Source organism: Taurulus bubalis (assembly GCF_910589615.1).
Source record: "Taurulus bubalis genome assembly, chromosome: 19".
NCBI classification, from domain to species: Eukaryota; Metazoa; Chordata; class Actinopteri; order Perciformes; family Cottidae; genus Taurulus; species Taurulus bubalis.
In genome coordinates this window covers 20,128,944-20,143,226 of record NC_136607.1, presented here as the reverse complement: position 1 = coordinate 20,143,226, position 14,283 = coordinate 20,128,944, and positions in this window count along the sequence as shown.

Here is a 14,283-nt window from a genome sequence, read left to right as displayed (position 1 = left end):
CCCGCCATTGGAGGCTGGTGGGGGCTACATGTCTGTCTGTGAAACGCATCACGGTTGTCACCAAGCGCTCTGTGTGTGTGCACTATGGGAAGCCGTTTACAGGTATTCTGCTTTGTGTGAACGGATTGAAACTGACTTCCTCAGCTGTCTATATAACTGGTTTCTATGTAATGGACTCCAGAATGCTTCAGAATGGACTCCAGGATGCTAGATGGAGTGTGAGCACGCTTGCAAGCTACAGGACGCTAGCTGGAGTGTGAGCACGCTTGCAAGCTACAGGATGCTAGCTGGAGTGTGAGCACGCTTGCAAGCTACAGGATGCTAGCTGGAGTGTGAGCACGCTTGCAAGCGACAGGATGCTAGCTGGAGTGTGAGCACGCTTGCAAGCTACAGGATGCTAGCTGGAGTGTGAGCACGCTTGCAAGCTACAGGATGCTAGCTGGAGTGTGAGCACGCTTGCAAGCGACAGGATGCTAGCTGGAGTGTGAGCACGCTTGCAAGCGACAGGATGCTAGCTATTCTTTAACAAATACACATAAACCTTACTTGCTTATACTCTGTTTAAGCTATTTAGATGCGTGTTGGTATTTTACATTTCAACACTCTGGATGGAGCTGCCACTAAAGACGACCAAACTATTATTGATAAGGATTAGTGTGATTCATGCCATTCATGTTCTTTAAGCAGCGTTAACCGGAGGACCCTGAGGGCCTCATGGACCTCTTTTCTATAATAAAGTTGCAGCATAGATGCAGTACAGGTGTGCAGAACGAGGAAGGGCTGTTAGTCACAGTCTTTGTGACTGCAACGTCACCCCGAGCCTGGAATGAGTAAACATCTCTCAACACTAAACAGCACTCAGCTGCTGGCCTGTTGCAGCTTCGCCTTATTCCCTGCAAGAACTCTGGAGGGAAGGATTCAACATATTTTGGCTCTGGATAATATTCATCAAAGAATGAAAACTGTGGGAACGGAAGACGCAAACCAGCGGAGAACAAAAGAGACACCTCAGACAAAACACAATCCGCGATGACATTTCCAAAAAATTAAAGCGTAGAAGTTTTGCCAGTGTAACAAAGAAGGTCTCTGAAAACCAAGAAAAATGTGAAAAAGAAGAGGGAAGCTGGTTCCTCCATCTGGAATAGATATGCTGTCAGCATGCTGCGTCCCGAGCTGAGATAATACTTGGACCGTGGCCTCAGTTTTCTATAATATTCTGCACATTATGGTCCCAACTGACAACGCAGCACTTCAAAATCCACCCACCAACAGCAATGTCGTGACCTTATTGGGCTGCCTTCTGGCCAATAAGTCCTCGATAATCGTCAACAAATATTGCATAACAAATGTGCTCGTGGACTGATTCACGGCACGCACCAACGTCAACAGTCAGAACTTTTCTCGGCGCTGCGACAGCAGGGGATCGAGCCGGCATTGATGCGTGCTGCATGTTTACAGTGAGCCCGGGAGGATACTCTTCACTTTCCCCGGAGCTAGCCTCGGCTGCTGGGAGCCGCTCATCTCTGCTCTTTAATTAACCGCCGCTAATTAGAGGCGAAGGCGTGTAAACCGTGGGTCAGAAACCATAAAACACCTCACGGTCCAGCAGAAGATCTCCCTCTCACTTTCCCCCCCATGTTTTCTCTCTCCAGGCTTCAGCAGAATGAGGACCGATGCCATTTATTTGGCGCAATAGTGGAAAAATATGAGTGCGGAAAACTTGAGCGAGGAAAAGCTCGGGACCAGAGTGGCGAGCTCAGCACTGCAGCGATGACGTGCTTTTGGAGGCCGACCCCAGAGGTTAGTGTCGCGCTGGTTCCCTCAACACAACACAGCTGGGATTTGTCCTTTTGGATTATTGCAGAAAATAAGCTCTTTGACAAAGAAACGACTGTGATGCTACACATGTTTTGTGTGCAAGATATTCTTCACAAATGAACATCGCTCTCATGATTTAGCGTTAGACTCTAACTGCACTACATGAGTCTACCACGGCTGTAAAGGTGGAATAGTCAACGTCTCGTTTAGCTACTTGTTAGCGACTGCCTTTGTTAAAATGTGCGTAATCTGAAACTAGTATCTTGGGTGGGGTATCTACTGACTTTTTTTTATACCTTAGCAAAAAACTTGAAAATGTCTGAAGCTTATTTCAGACATCGAACCAAAAACCCAAAGACGAGGGTACAGGATGTGCAAAGAAACTGTGACCCTGCAGGAATGACATTCTTCTTTTATTGATCTGAATGAATTACTAGTATCACATTGTTTTAAGGAAACAAAAGAAGACAAAGACTGGCATATTGATAAAACGAAAAAACACTTGACATTACCGTAAACGTCGGGTTACAAGCCGCTCCTACGGCTGGTAAGTGTCCCCGCTGTAGCAAGCTAGTAGCAGCGCTAGCTAGCGCTGATGCTAGCTAGCGCTGATGCTAGCTAGCGCTGCTGCTGCTACTGCCCGCTCTTGCTGCTACTGCCCGCGTCCCCTCTGCCCAAGTCGGCTGTCGAGCCTGGTCCCGCTACCTTCGGTGGTTTTCGGGGAGCTAGCGGAAGTTAGCGGGGAAGTTAGCGGGGAAGTAACGGAGCGCTAGCAGGAGCCCCAGCTGGCTACAGCGGGGAGCTAACGGGGACACCGACCGAAAGGAGTAGCGGCTCGTAACCCAACGTTTACGGTATCTTCTTCTGGTTTTCAAATCTTTCCTCCTGTCAGTTACCTAGCGATCTCCATATTTCCATTCATACCGTAACTCCCTGGATGTTAAGTCCAGTGAAGTGAGGTAGTTGTCGCCTTAAATAAAGGGACCTTAAAAAAACAAAGACTGACCAACGATGACATTCCTCCGCTGACCTCTCCACCTGGAGTTGTAACTCGGTTCCAGCGGCGGCTCAGAGCCACGTGGTCCGATTGCAGTTTGACATTTTTACCAGGTGGTTCACATGGCGCTCTCCGTGTCATCCTCCTCTTTTAGAACCCACAATGAATCAATGCACACACACACACACACACACACACACACACACACACCTACGGAAACTGACTTTTGGAAACCACCGTTAGCACGTATTCACAGTGAATACCACAGCGTATGAGTGTAAGGAATGCCTTCACCGCGGGACAAAGGAGCGTCTGTTCCTCCCGCCGCTCTTTGTGATCTTTGGACCGTTTCACGAGGTTTCTCTTTCTGCCCGGTGTGATGCAGCTGTGGCAGAGCTCCAGACCTCCAGACCTCCTGACCACCTCTGACTCCAGGCCTCCGCACCACAGAGAGCTCATCTCACCACCAGAGAGATGGTGCAACCATGCAACAGCCAGCAGTGCACCCTGGGTAATTAGGTGCACAGATCCTCCCCCAACACTTGGAAACCAAAAGGAGACACAGACGCAGCCTAAAACATGTGACCAATAGTCACTTTGAGTAATTTGAATTACTACAACTTTGAGTAGAACGTATTGAATAAATAAAATAATAACAAAGACCTCCAAATGAGTACAATTCTTTGACTTTCCTGATAAAAGATAATTAAAATCTAGTCAGTGATTTACAGCCAATTTTATTCAAACTAAATTAATGAAAATGTCATGAATAAATACATAAATAAATCTTGAATTCAGCTAAATGTAATCTTTTTTATTATGTAAAGGTTTCTATTATTTATTGAGAAGATATTAATTAACGGCAATCACAGTTATTACATTACAGGCAAAACCCAGAATAGAGATTTTTTCCTCCATTTAAATTTCTCCCGCATCAAATACATAAACCACAAAGTGAAGCTTCAGATCACATGAGACTCTACAGGTGTTGAAGTTATTGTGTCCCAGAAAAAATAAACAAAAAAATGAGAGTTTGTATAAAAAATGGTCATTTTCAAGTCAGTTCACTTGACTTTGGTATTTTGTTTGACGCCGTTCCACTTAACGCGCTAACAAGCCTGTCGGGCGGACAGCAGCCTCCGGGAGTCCGATGGGAAATTATATCAGTGTTGAAAAATACCAAAAAGAAGTCAACGTGATGAAGTAGGCGCTTTTAGAGATGACTCACACTGTTATGAATCATACGAGCACTAAAACCTGGATGCTGGTCCAGCTTCTGTGTCTGGTATGAGAGACGGCCTCCACCCGGCGGGACCCCAACACGCTTTAATTAAGAGGCCCCTTCACCCCAGGGTGCCTGCAGGAAGGGAGATTTGGATTTTTTCTCTCAGTTAATTCACGAGATGAATCTCACCGTGGGGTTCGTCGGGTTTCTGAACCGATTGCCGATCACTGAACAGATTCCCTCGGCTCCGCTAATGGAAACCTGGCTGGAAGCAAATGAGTGCATGCATTTAAATGAGGAATTACTTCTTTTCTTTAATACTCTTTCTTTTAAAAGAGAGGAACGGTTGGATATATGGCTCAGAATACATCTAAACGTTACCCTCGTATGTAACACAGCTTTAGGACTCCCTCAGTCTTTGTACAGCCTGTGTTTAAAATGATGGTTTTGTTGTGCGGTTACAAAGGAGTATAGATATGGATTCCAGTATTGGAAATGCCTCGGATACGGCCTGAAACGATGGATCAGGTATTGGCGCGTAAGAGAGTCCATGCAACGATCTGATATGATCATTTATCATAGGTAGTTTATTTATAGGACAACAAACCGTGTCACTCACTACCTGATCTGCACGTCTTGCCCAATCGGTACCTGTGGTTAAACTTGTGCACCCTATATTTTCCCTGATAATGCTGCATTTCTGGTAATTAACGCGAGCTGTTGGCTAACTAGCGTAGCTAAAAGCTAACATTCGGATGTTACACTACGATACGTTCAAGCTCTGTTCAGTAAAGATTTGTAATGAGCGAATGTAAATTAGAATGTTATCGTGATGTGTTTAAATGTGATCTTTTAAAATGTGTTTTTCACGATAAATACAGTATAGTTAATTATTTGAAGGGGACGTTTTCACAGAAATATAAAACAGATGTTGGAGAGGGAGTTGTGACGCATTTAACTGGATTTTAAACGCACTTACATAGGATCAGTAGTCGGTATCAGCTGATATGTAGTTCAGGTATTATACGTCACAGATGAGCACTTGAACTGTCATCACAGCACTACATAGTAAATAGACTGTTGCTGCCTACCTTTTGGTCACCTGTGGCCAAAGTGTCTTCATTTTACATTAAAAAAACAACACATTGATTACTTTGCAGCTTCAAATTGAAGTCTAATTAATTGAAACAAAACACCTCTGCTAGATGTAGACCATGTTGTCCTTGAAGTGTAAGCTCATCTGTCATCACGCGTGTGCCTCATCACAGTTTTTGACACGTCGCAGCAGGAAGAGCACAGCTGTAATTAATCACCAGTAATTGCCTACAGAGTCCTCAGTAAAGTTATTAGTTTGTGCTTTTTCTGCTTAGTTCACATGTCAAAGAACGTCTTCACAGACATGTTGTGGAAATACTAATATAACCAGTTTACCTTCTTTTGTGATAGTAGTAGTATAGTAGTAGTATGTGTTGCATAATGCGCTTTAAAATAAATGTATATTCTGAGGTCTCACTGAATAATATCAGTTATCTGTCAATATGTTCTCCTCTATTCTTATGCAGATGACACACACCTTTACGCAGCAATACAACCTGATAGCATGCCGGCTAAACATCCCTCATCTTGCATGTGATCAAAAGATAAACGAGGACTTCCTCACTATTGCATGTAAGCTTTGCAGCTTGGTCCACACTTTCTTTTTGACAGTTGCATAAAAGGCAAAATCCAAAACAAGCACATTTTTTTCCCATCTGGGAAGCATCCCGAGGATTACATGTTTCCCCTTCTGCAGAAGAAGAAAACTGATTCATGTTTTTGTTTCTTCCAGAATCCTCCAGTGCAACAATGTCTCCGGCGGAGAAATCTTCTGTGTCGAACCGAGTCAAGATTCATCAGCATTGTGGGATTACTCCACCGTGCAGGAAACATGAACGCATTTCTCTCTCGTGTCACCAGTCGGGTTACAATAAACATCCACCTCGCCTTCTCCTCACAGCCAGCAGCGTCCCGGGGTCTGGTTCACATTTTCCATTTGTCTCCTACTGAGGTGGGGTATGGAAACACATTTCCGCAGTAAAAGAAAGAAAGAAAATGAAAATGTAGCTGTGATAATAAAAATAGGCCCATGGTAAATCATGGTAAAGATTAAAAAGTCATAATTATGAGATAGGAAGTTGAAATGATGAGATAGAAAGTCATAATTATAAGATAAAGTCGAAATGATGAGATAGAAAGTTGAAATTATGGAATAAAAAATAATAATTATGAGAAAGAAAGTGATAATTGTGAGATAGAAAGTCAAAATTATGAGATAGAAAATTGAAATGATGAGATAGAAAGTCTTAATTATGAATTAGAAAGTTAAAATGATGAGATCTAAAGTTGAAATTATGAGATAGAAAGTTGAAGTTATGAAATAGAAAGTGCGCGTGCGCTTCAGTGGTTCAGATCTTTTTTATTTTCGCTTTTTTATTTTTTAATTTTTTTAATTTTTTTAAGATAGAGATGATTTTTTATTATCACAGCAACATTTTCAATTATGTGTTTTATTTTACTGCGGGAATGGGCTTCCATACCGGGATTTCTGGTAGTGCAAGTCTTCATTATATCCGCCGTATCCTTACTTTCCCTTTTTGTGTTCTCCTCTCGGTTACACAAAGTCGTGCTGACCCAGAAAAACAAAACACAAATCGCCTCTTCTACTTTTTAAAGGCGCCGTCTGTACTGTAGTCGTCAACACATAAAGTTATAATTATTCACTCGCGTCTCACCAAAACACATTGTTTGTATTTTTGAGGTCCAACAACTGTGTTGAGTATGTTTATTTTCCCTATAAAAACTCTTGACAAAAGCTTATTTATTTTGGTGAATATTTTGGAACAAGAATAGTTTTGGTCCACGTTTATTAGCCGGCGGTCTTCTTCTTCTTTCTCTGGGACATCGCTGCTCCTCTGGCCGCCACCGCTGACTGCAGACCAGCGGCTTGGAGGAAAACCACCGGCAGGAATGTGTGTTGCATAACGTCCACTGGTCTCTTAACCGTCGTGCAGAATCAATATTAAATAAACTATTTTTGCTGCAGGAAGCTGAGGCTTCTGCTCTTTCCCGTCGCCACATTGTGCGCGTTGATGACATCATAGTTAAACCTGCACAGCGTTACGCAATGAAACTATCGGCGCCTTTGAACTCTGCTGGTAAAAATGAGCAAATGTCAAAATAAAAATAAATGGTCGTCGTTGAAAGGATAGTTCTGCTGAGCAATACTTCGTTCATGTTCTTTAGAACATTTTAAATTCAGTCTGATTTGTTCACTTTTGACAATTTTTAGACTTCAATCAAGTCGTATAATTTGAAAATATTTAATAAAAAGACATCAGAATAAGCAAAAAAACTAATGTGAGCACTGATGGATCATTCCAGTGCACTTTATTTTATATTATACTGTAAATTTAGTATGTTTCTATTTCTGCAGTGTGTTGATTGTTGTCAAAGGATAACACACACGTTGCTCCACAGGCCTCCAAGTGTGAAAAAATTACACACAAAGCTTGAACTCTAATATTTGTTTGTTGTATTCTTTGTTTTCTATAAAAAATATACATATGGTGACAAAGGTGCTTATTTCTTTCACATTAAGAAACAAGAGAAGCTGTTGGTTGTCACTGTTAGTATAAAACCAACTTTGATGACCTGAAAGCATTTTCTATGTTGTGAAGACTATTCACAGCGTAGGAGGAACATTCATGAATGTGGACTATAATAACAATGTGTGGTGAAATATAACAACAGTGTAATTGAAAAAATGTGCAATACGAGTAAAACAAATGCTTTTTTTAGTACAAAAAATAAATTTCCACCAGGACCAGATCTATTGGAGAAGAAAACAGTTAATATATTAACTATTGTTTTTGGCTCATGTCTTGAAACTGTCACACCCAAAATGGCCGGCTTCTTATTTTACAGATATATATATATATATATATATATATATATATATATATATATATACAAAAATAGTTTCTCTAAAATTACAGGAACGACTAGAAGCTTTCAAATGGTCTCAATAATCTATCATATTATTATATTTTCCGAGGAGTGACAAATTCTCCCTTTTGGATTTCAGAGTTTACACTTTAAATCACTTAAGTAGCAACACAACATTTTGATCATGCGAATAACAGAGCACCCAAAGGTGCCACACACAGATCAGGGCAGATTAGCGTCAGCTGGGAGATCCGTCACACAGCGAAAAACCACCCAAACGGAGGAAAAACAGAGAGGGGGATTTGGGATTTAGACGGGAAGAAAGCCAAGATCTGGTTTAATTTGTAATCACAACAGAGAATCAAAAGCAATTCTCTGTCATTTGTTTTGAGTTGTGTGTCCTCACAAGAACTTTAATACAGACCCAGACTGTGTGTGTGTGTGTGTGTGTGTGTGTGTGTGTGTGTGTGTGTGTGTGTGTGGGTGGGCTATAGAGACCTAAGCTTCATGGCTAAAGTGAAGTAATCTGATTAAAGTCGGCGATTAGCTGCTAAATTGATCTCCTCGGCTGTTTTTAGGAACACTGGGCTGATACAGAAAAGAGTCGTGTGCAAAACGCTACATTGTGATACAGAATTAAATTATCCCCCGAAAACTCTGAAGACGGGTTATTGAGAGATTCAAGAGTTTATTCTTCTTCTTTCTTTCATGGTGGACAGTTTGACTTTAGGAACTGATGACATTAGTGACCGCTCTGCTCTGTGAGTCATCGTGCACAATGCTAAAGAGCTGCGGCCATCTTTGATGATATGAGGAACCACTGGTACTACTGGTTTATTACTGTCATAGTATACACTGTGCAATCTGATTAGTTAACCTTACTTAAAAAAAGAATGCAAACCGATTGCCTTAAAACAATCAAGTAAAGGAACTTGTTACAAGTAAGTAACGTTGAATATGTATTTTATGTTATACTAAAACATGCTTATAGTGTAGTATACTTACACTTGAGTTTAAATAACTAAAACAAGTGAGTCAGGAGTACTTAAAACTCAAGATGTACTTTTGACTAGTATAGCCTACTTAAAATGATTTCAAACAACTAAATAATTTCAAGTGAAATATACTTTGTGTGTATTCCAAACAACACATTTGCTGTAAAAGTCGGGTTACAAGCTGCTACTACCTTCGGTCAGTGTCCCCGTTAGCTCCCCGCGGTAGCCAGCTAGAGCTCCGCTAGCTCTCCGCTAGCTCTCCGCTAGCTCCCCGACAACCACCGAAGGTAGTGGAACCAGGCCTGGCTCAACACCCGACTCGGGCAGAGGGGACGCGGCCGTTAGCGCTGCTGCTAGCGCTGCTGCTAGCGCTGCTGCTAGCGCTGCTGCTAGCTTGCTACAGTGGGGACACCCACCGGAGGTAGGAGCGGCTTGTAACCCGACTTTTACGGTATTTAAGTTGGGCTAACTAATGTTACATGTTCTGCAACTAAGAATGTACTGCTTACAAAACTACATCCACATACTTTAGAGGAAACGATACGATAAGTGGAGTCGCAGTTGCAAATCAAACTGACGTTCAGACTTAACCAAAATGTTTTTCCAGCGATTTTTTTTTAATGATTTCAAAGGTGTTTCTTGAGCGATCCCATCCACAATTGTGGTTTTGATGTTTTGCAGCTGTGAATATCTCTTCCATCCACGTGTGCGTATGCGGTGTGCACGGGACGCACACACTCACACTCACACCTGCAACAACACGCTCACACGACATCGACCCGTCGCTCACGATCACCTTCATGAGCTGAAAGCGCATCCAGCAGGTATGAAGCTGTGTTCATGTGATCAGAGCCCAGTATTCTCTCCCTCTAACAGAACGGCTGCAGGGCATCAAACCAAAAACATGACCTGAAGTCACTAAAATGGTGAGCTGGGATTCTAATGTGGCGTCGTGACTCTATTATATCCATTGTTAACATAACAGCATTGATACGAGCAGCTTTAAAATGATGCATCAGCCATTTTTATATATGCATTCTGGCTTTTGAGTGTACTTTAGTTTTGTCACATTTTTATTAAAGATGGTGTGGAACTGGACTCACAAACTGTCTTCAACTTCAATTACCAAAAATAAAACAAAAAACAAATTAATCACAAAAGATTTTTTGTGATTGTTAAGATTTCCATGTGTGTTAAAACTCACAACAACAACAGATACACAAAATATCTCACATCTCTTGCAAAAGTGCTCATTTGCAATCAAATAATGTGCTCATAGTTTAGCATACCCGGTTAGTAATTAACAAAAAAAAGACTTCAAATTAAAAAAATTACCTTTTTAAAGATATTAAAGATTCATTCATTTTTTGAATGTCATATGCACAGATAACAAACAGTTACTCAATGAAAAACTTATTTAGCTGTGTCCTCCTTACACACAGAATTACAATAAACCTCAGGTAAAAAAATAAGACACAACAATATGGTAACAGTATTGCACAATCAGTGTATAAAGTGCACTATATCAAATAATCTGTAATAAAGAAATATTTATAGAGGAAAAAATCTGTGGTAAATTAATTTATAAATCAATATGTTAGTTGCTGAACAACAGCGTGCTCATGTCATCGTATAACCCGTTACATTTGCACACACAGGAAGTACGCAGTATTTTCTGGTTGTAGTTTTCACAATCCAACATGTGATGGGGTGGTAAGTGGAGTTTTTTAACTTTACCCCAACACTCATCCTCTTTTCCCCCACTACTCATCCTCCTTTCCCCCACCACTCATCCTCCTTTCCCCCACCACTCATCCCCCCTTTTCACAATCCCTCAGAGACCTCAGACCGGCCTCACGCTGCGCTCCAGCGTTTACACGGCCCTCTTTTCTTCTTCTTCTCTTGCAATTTATTTACACTGCCGTCGTCTAGCAACCGGCACAACACCCTCCTCCTCCTCCTCTCCTCCTCCTCCTCCTCCTCCTCCTCCTCTTTTACTCCTTGTGTCATTGGTAGCTACCCCCCTCTCTGCTAAATGCTGATGACAGATGTTTTGGGATGTTCAGGTGTATGGAGCCAAATCAGAGAGATAGTTTTGTTCATTTAAAAAAATTAATTTAACCTGAAAATTCAAGTTTTGGTCTTGAGCTTTGAAAAATGCCACAATGTATTCGAAATAAAAATAAGTGGATGAAAAGTTTCCTTTTAAATAAAATATATTTTTTCAACTTTCACTCTTTTTTTTTTTGCAGTTCCAAATATTCTTTTCAAATGAACAAAACTTTTGACCGTGATCTGGCTCCATACAGGTGTACCAATCGGTGGTCCGGGGGTGTGCTGTGCACACAGAAAGGACCAAACACACACACGTGAACACACTTTTCCAGCGGCTGAGGGTCAGATGGAGGATAACCCCGCTGGTGGGAGTTCAAAGACGGGTTGTGACTCAGAAAAACCTCAACGCTCCACTAATCAGAGCGCCGTACGCTCACAATGTCGTCTGGGAACTCGTCGACGCTTTGCTCTTCCTGCTGCTCCCTCATCTGCAATGAATGTTTTCTGGAGGAAAAAAAGAAAAAAGAGAGGAGGACCAGAGTCCAATGCCTCCGGTCTGCCATGACATCATCCCTGCACACATCTGGAAACGCTAGAGCGAGTGTGTGTGTGTGTGTGTGTGAGAGAAGAGGGAGCTGCAGAAGAATAGGGGGGCTGGTGACACATCAGCATTATGGAGAGAGAGAGAGAGAGAGAGAGAGAGAGAGAGAGGGGGGGGAGAAGAGCAAAAGAAAAGAGGGGAAGAGACTTGTTTATCTGAGGAACATAGACAAAGACGCGATGTATAACCGACTTGTGTAAACACGTTGTTTCTTTCTGCCAGAGCACTAATGAAGCTGAAACCACCGACTGTGAGCCGCAACCTGAACGCAACATTGGTTCTTGGTTTTGTCGAAAAAAATCAGAAGAAAAAAGAAGAAGCAATGTTTTTCGTCTTGAGAATACTTTGGAGAGGTTTTTAAAAAGTAAAATCAATTTCCAAGCCCATGTTTTTTCTTCTGATTCACACTCATATTGCCTGTGACCGTATTTATTGATCCATCTTTTATGCATATTGTTGTTTGTCGAGGCATTTTTCTTGTTCGCGGTTTACATATTTTGCTTCTGGAAATTCTGCCATAGGGCCAGAAAAAAAAAGGAGATCTGGTGCTGTCAAGATTATTATTTTTCCTCATTCCCACCACTAGAGGGCGACACTTCACTTATTGTGTGTTCAGGCTGGTGATCTGAACTCATGGAAGTGACTCACACCATGAGAAGTGGAGCTTTTTATGACTTGTTATTATGAAAACTGCTTAAAAGATTTGTATTAATCACTTCCTATAAATGCAACCACATGATATGCACATGTTGTATGTATTGGATCATAAACATGTGTTTATATAAATGCAAATGTAATGAGAGTAGAAACAAAGGTACACGCTTATACAATAATTCCACTTTACATTCATACAGAGCAGCAGAGATGTGACATTATGAAAGAGGGAAACACAGAAAAAGAGGAGAGAGAGTATATCTGAAGGGAATGTGGAGGAAGCTGTTAGCCAGATGTTTGTTTCAATGCTGCAACATGCTCTGGCACACAATCTGAGCCCACAACCTCCCATTTAGCATTTTATGATCAACTTCCACTCAAGAGTGACTCAAAACCATCAACGTATCATTCCCCGCCCTGTTTATCGTCTGTTTTTTACAAGCTCCGTTCTCCTGATTTGACATGGAAGTAGAGGAGAGAGGGGGTTCGCAGCAGGAAGGAAAAGAGAGAAAGTGTTGTTAACGTTAAAAAAAAAGCTGCAAGTTGTAGAGGAGCGTCCCAAATGTGTTGCGCAAGACAGAACATGAAAATGGAAGGTCGGGAAAAAGAGAGGAGGAAAGAGGACGGAGGGAGTGAGAGCACGCCGGATCGCATTCTCCAGAGCCCGCACGTGCTCAGTAGGTTCAGGAGATGACGGAGGCGCTTTCTTTCTTTAAAAGCCAAAGCGTGGCCCACCGATACGGCACAAGAGCCTCCAGCCTCCAGCGGGGCCCGCGGAGCACAGCGGACCAGCAGCAGAACCCTGATCCTGAACTGTCGTTTGAGGGGTGCATCACCACCAGAGTCTCTCTCTCCTGCTCCTCCCGCTTTGCACCGTTACAACTGACCACCGTGACCCAACTCCTGGACGATGCTCCGGGTTGCTCTCTCTCTCCGTGAGCATCGTGGTGTCTGTCTCCTGCGTGGGAGTAGAGGCGAGAGGCCGAAGGAGCTCATGAACGGGATGTTTGAGAACGAGGCCTCCACCCCCGTGGGGGTTATCCTTACTTCTAGTCTGGAAAAGTGGAAAAAAAGGTTCTGACTCACAGGGTGATAAATTCCTTTCCTATGTTGAGGGATTCCCCAAGGAAACAATTACGAGCACAAGTCGCCACAAGTTGCCTAAAGTAAATAAGTCTCGGCTTTAAATGCTCGACATTAACTCCACTAAGTAATCAGCAAACGCCAGCTCATCATATCCATGTTGAGCGAGATTCCACGACGTAGTCCAGTGCACAAAAGGTGAAGAATGATGTTTAATATGCACTGAGGCGTGGAATCATGCTTTAAAATATATATATATATCTCATGTTTTTGGATGAACTGTCTCATTCTCCATGTTCTTGGCTTTTATTCCAGTTGCTTTATTGTTATTCAGTCGGTGTTGTCGGCTTTAAAACTCTTGTTTCAGAGCTGGGCTTTACACAGTTGTGTCATGCTGGATTTGGGCAATATTCTCCATGTTGCTCGTCTTGAACTTTTCACTTGTAGGTGTTGTGATTCATACTTTTTGTAATTGACCTTTCTAAAGCGATTAAACAAATGAATATCTTGAACATGGCAATGCTCTGCCCGTCCCAAAAGAAACATGTCCGATGGCCAGCGAGTTATACACACAGCTGTGCGTTTATAAATCTTCTCCCAGCGTATCAGCAAAGACCGAGAAACCAAATAACTTCCAGCTGCAGCCTTCAGTCAGCCTCGCCTTCGTCTATCCCTAAAACATGGCGGTGACGAAGACCAACAAGCTGTCTTCAATCAAACAACACAGTCCGCACTTTGCCTCCGCCCTTGTATACGTCTTGCTGTATTTCACTCCACTCATTTGGGGATTCGTCAGCTGTAAAAACTGCATTTTCTGGTTGTCGGAGGGAGGAAATGTGCAGGAAGTGTCTGAAGGTCGAGTGATGACCTT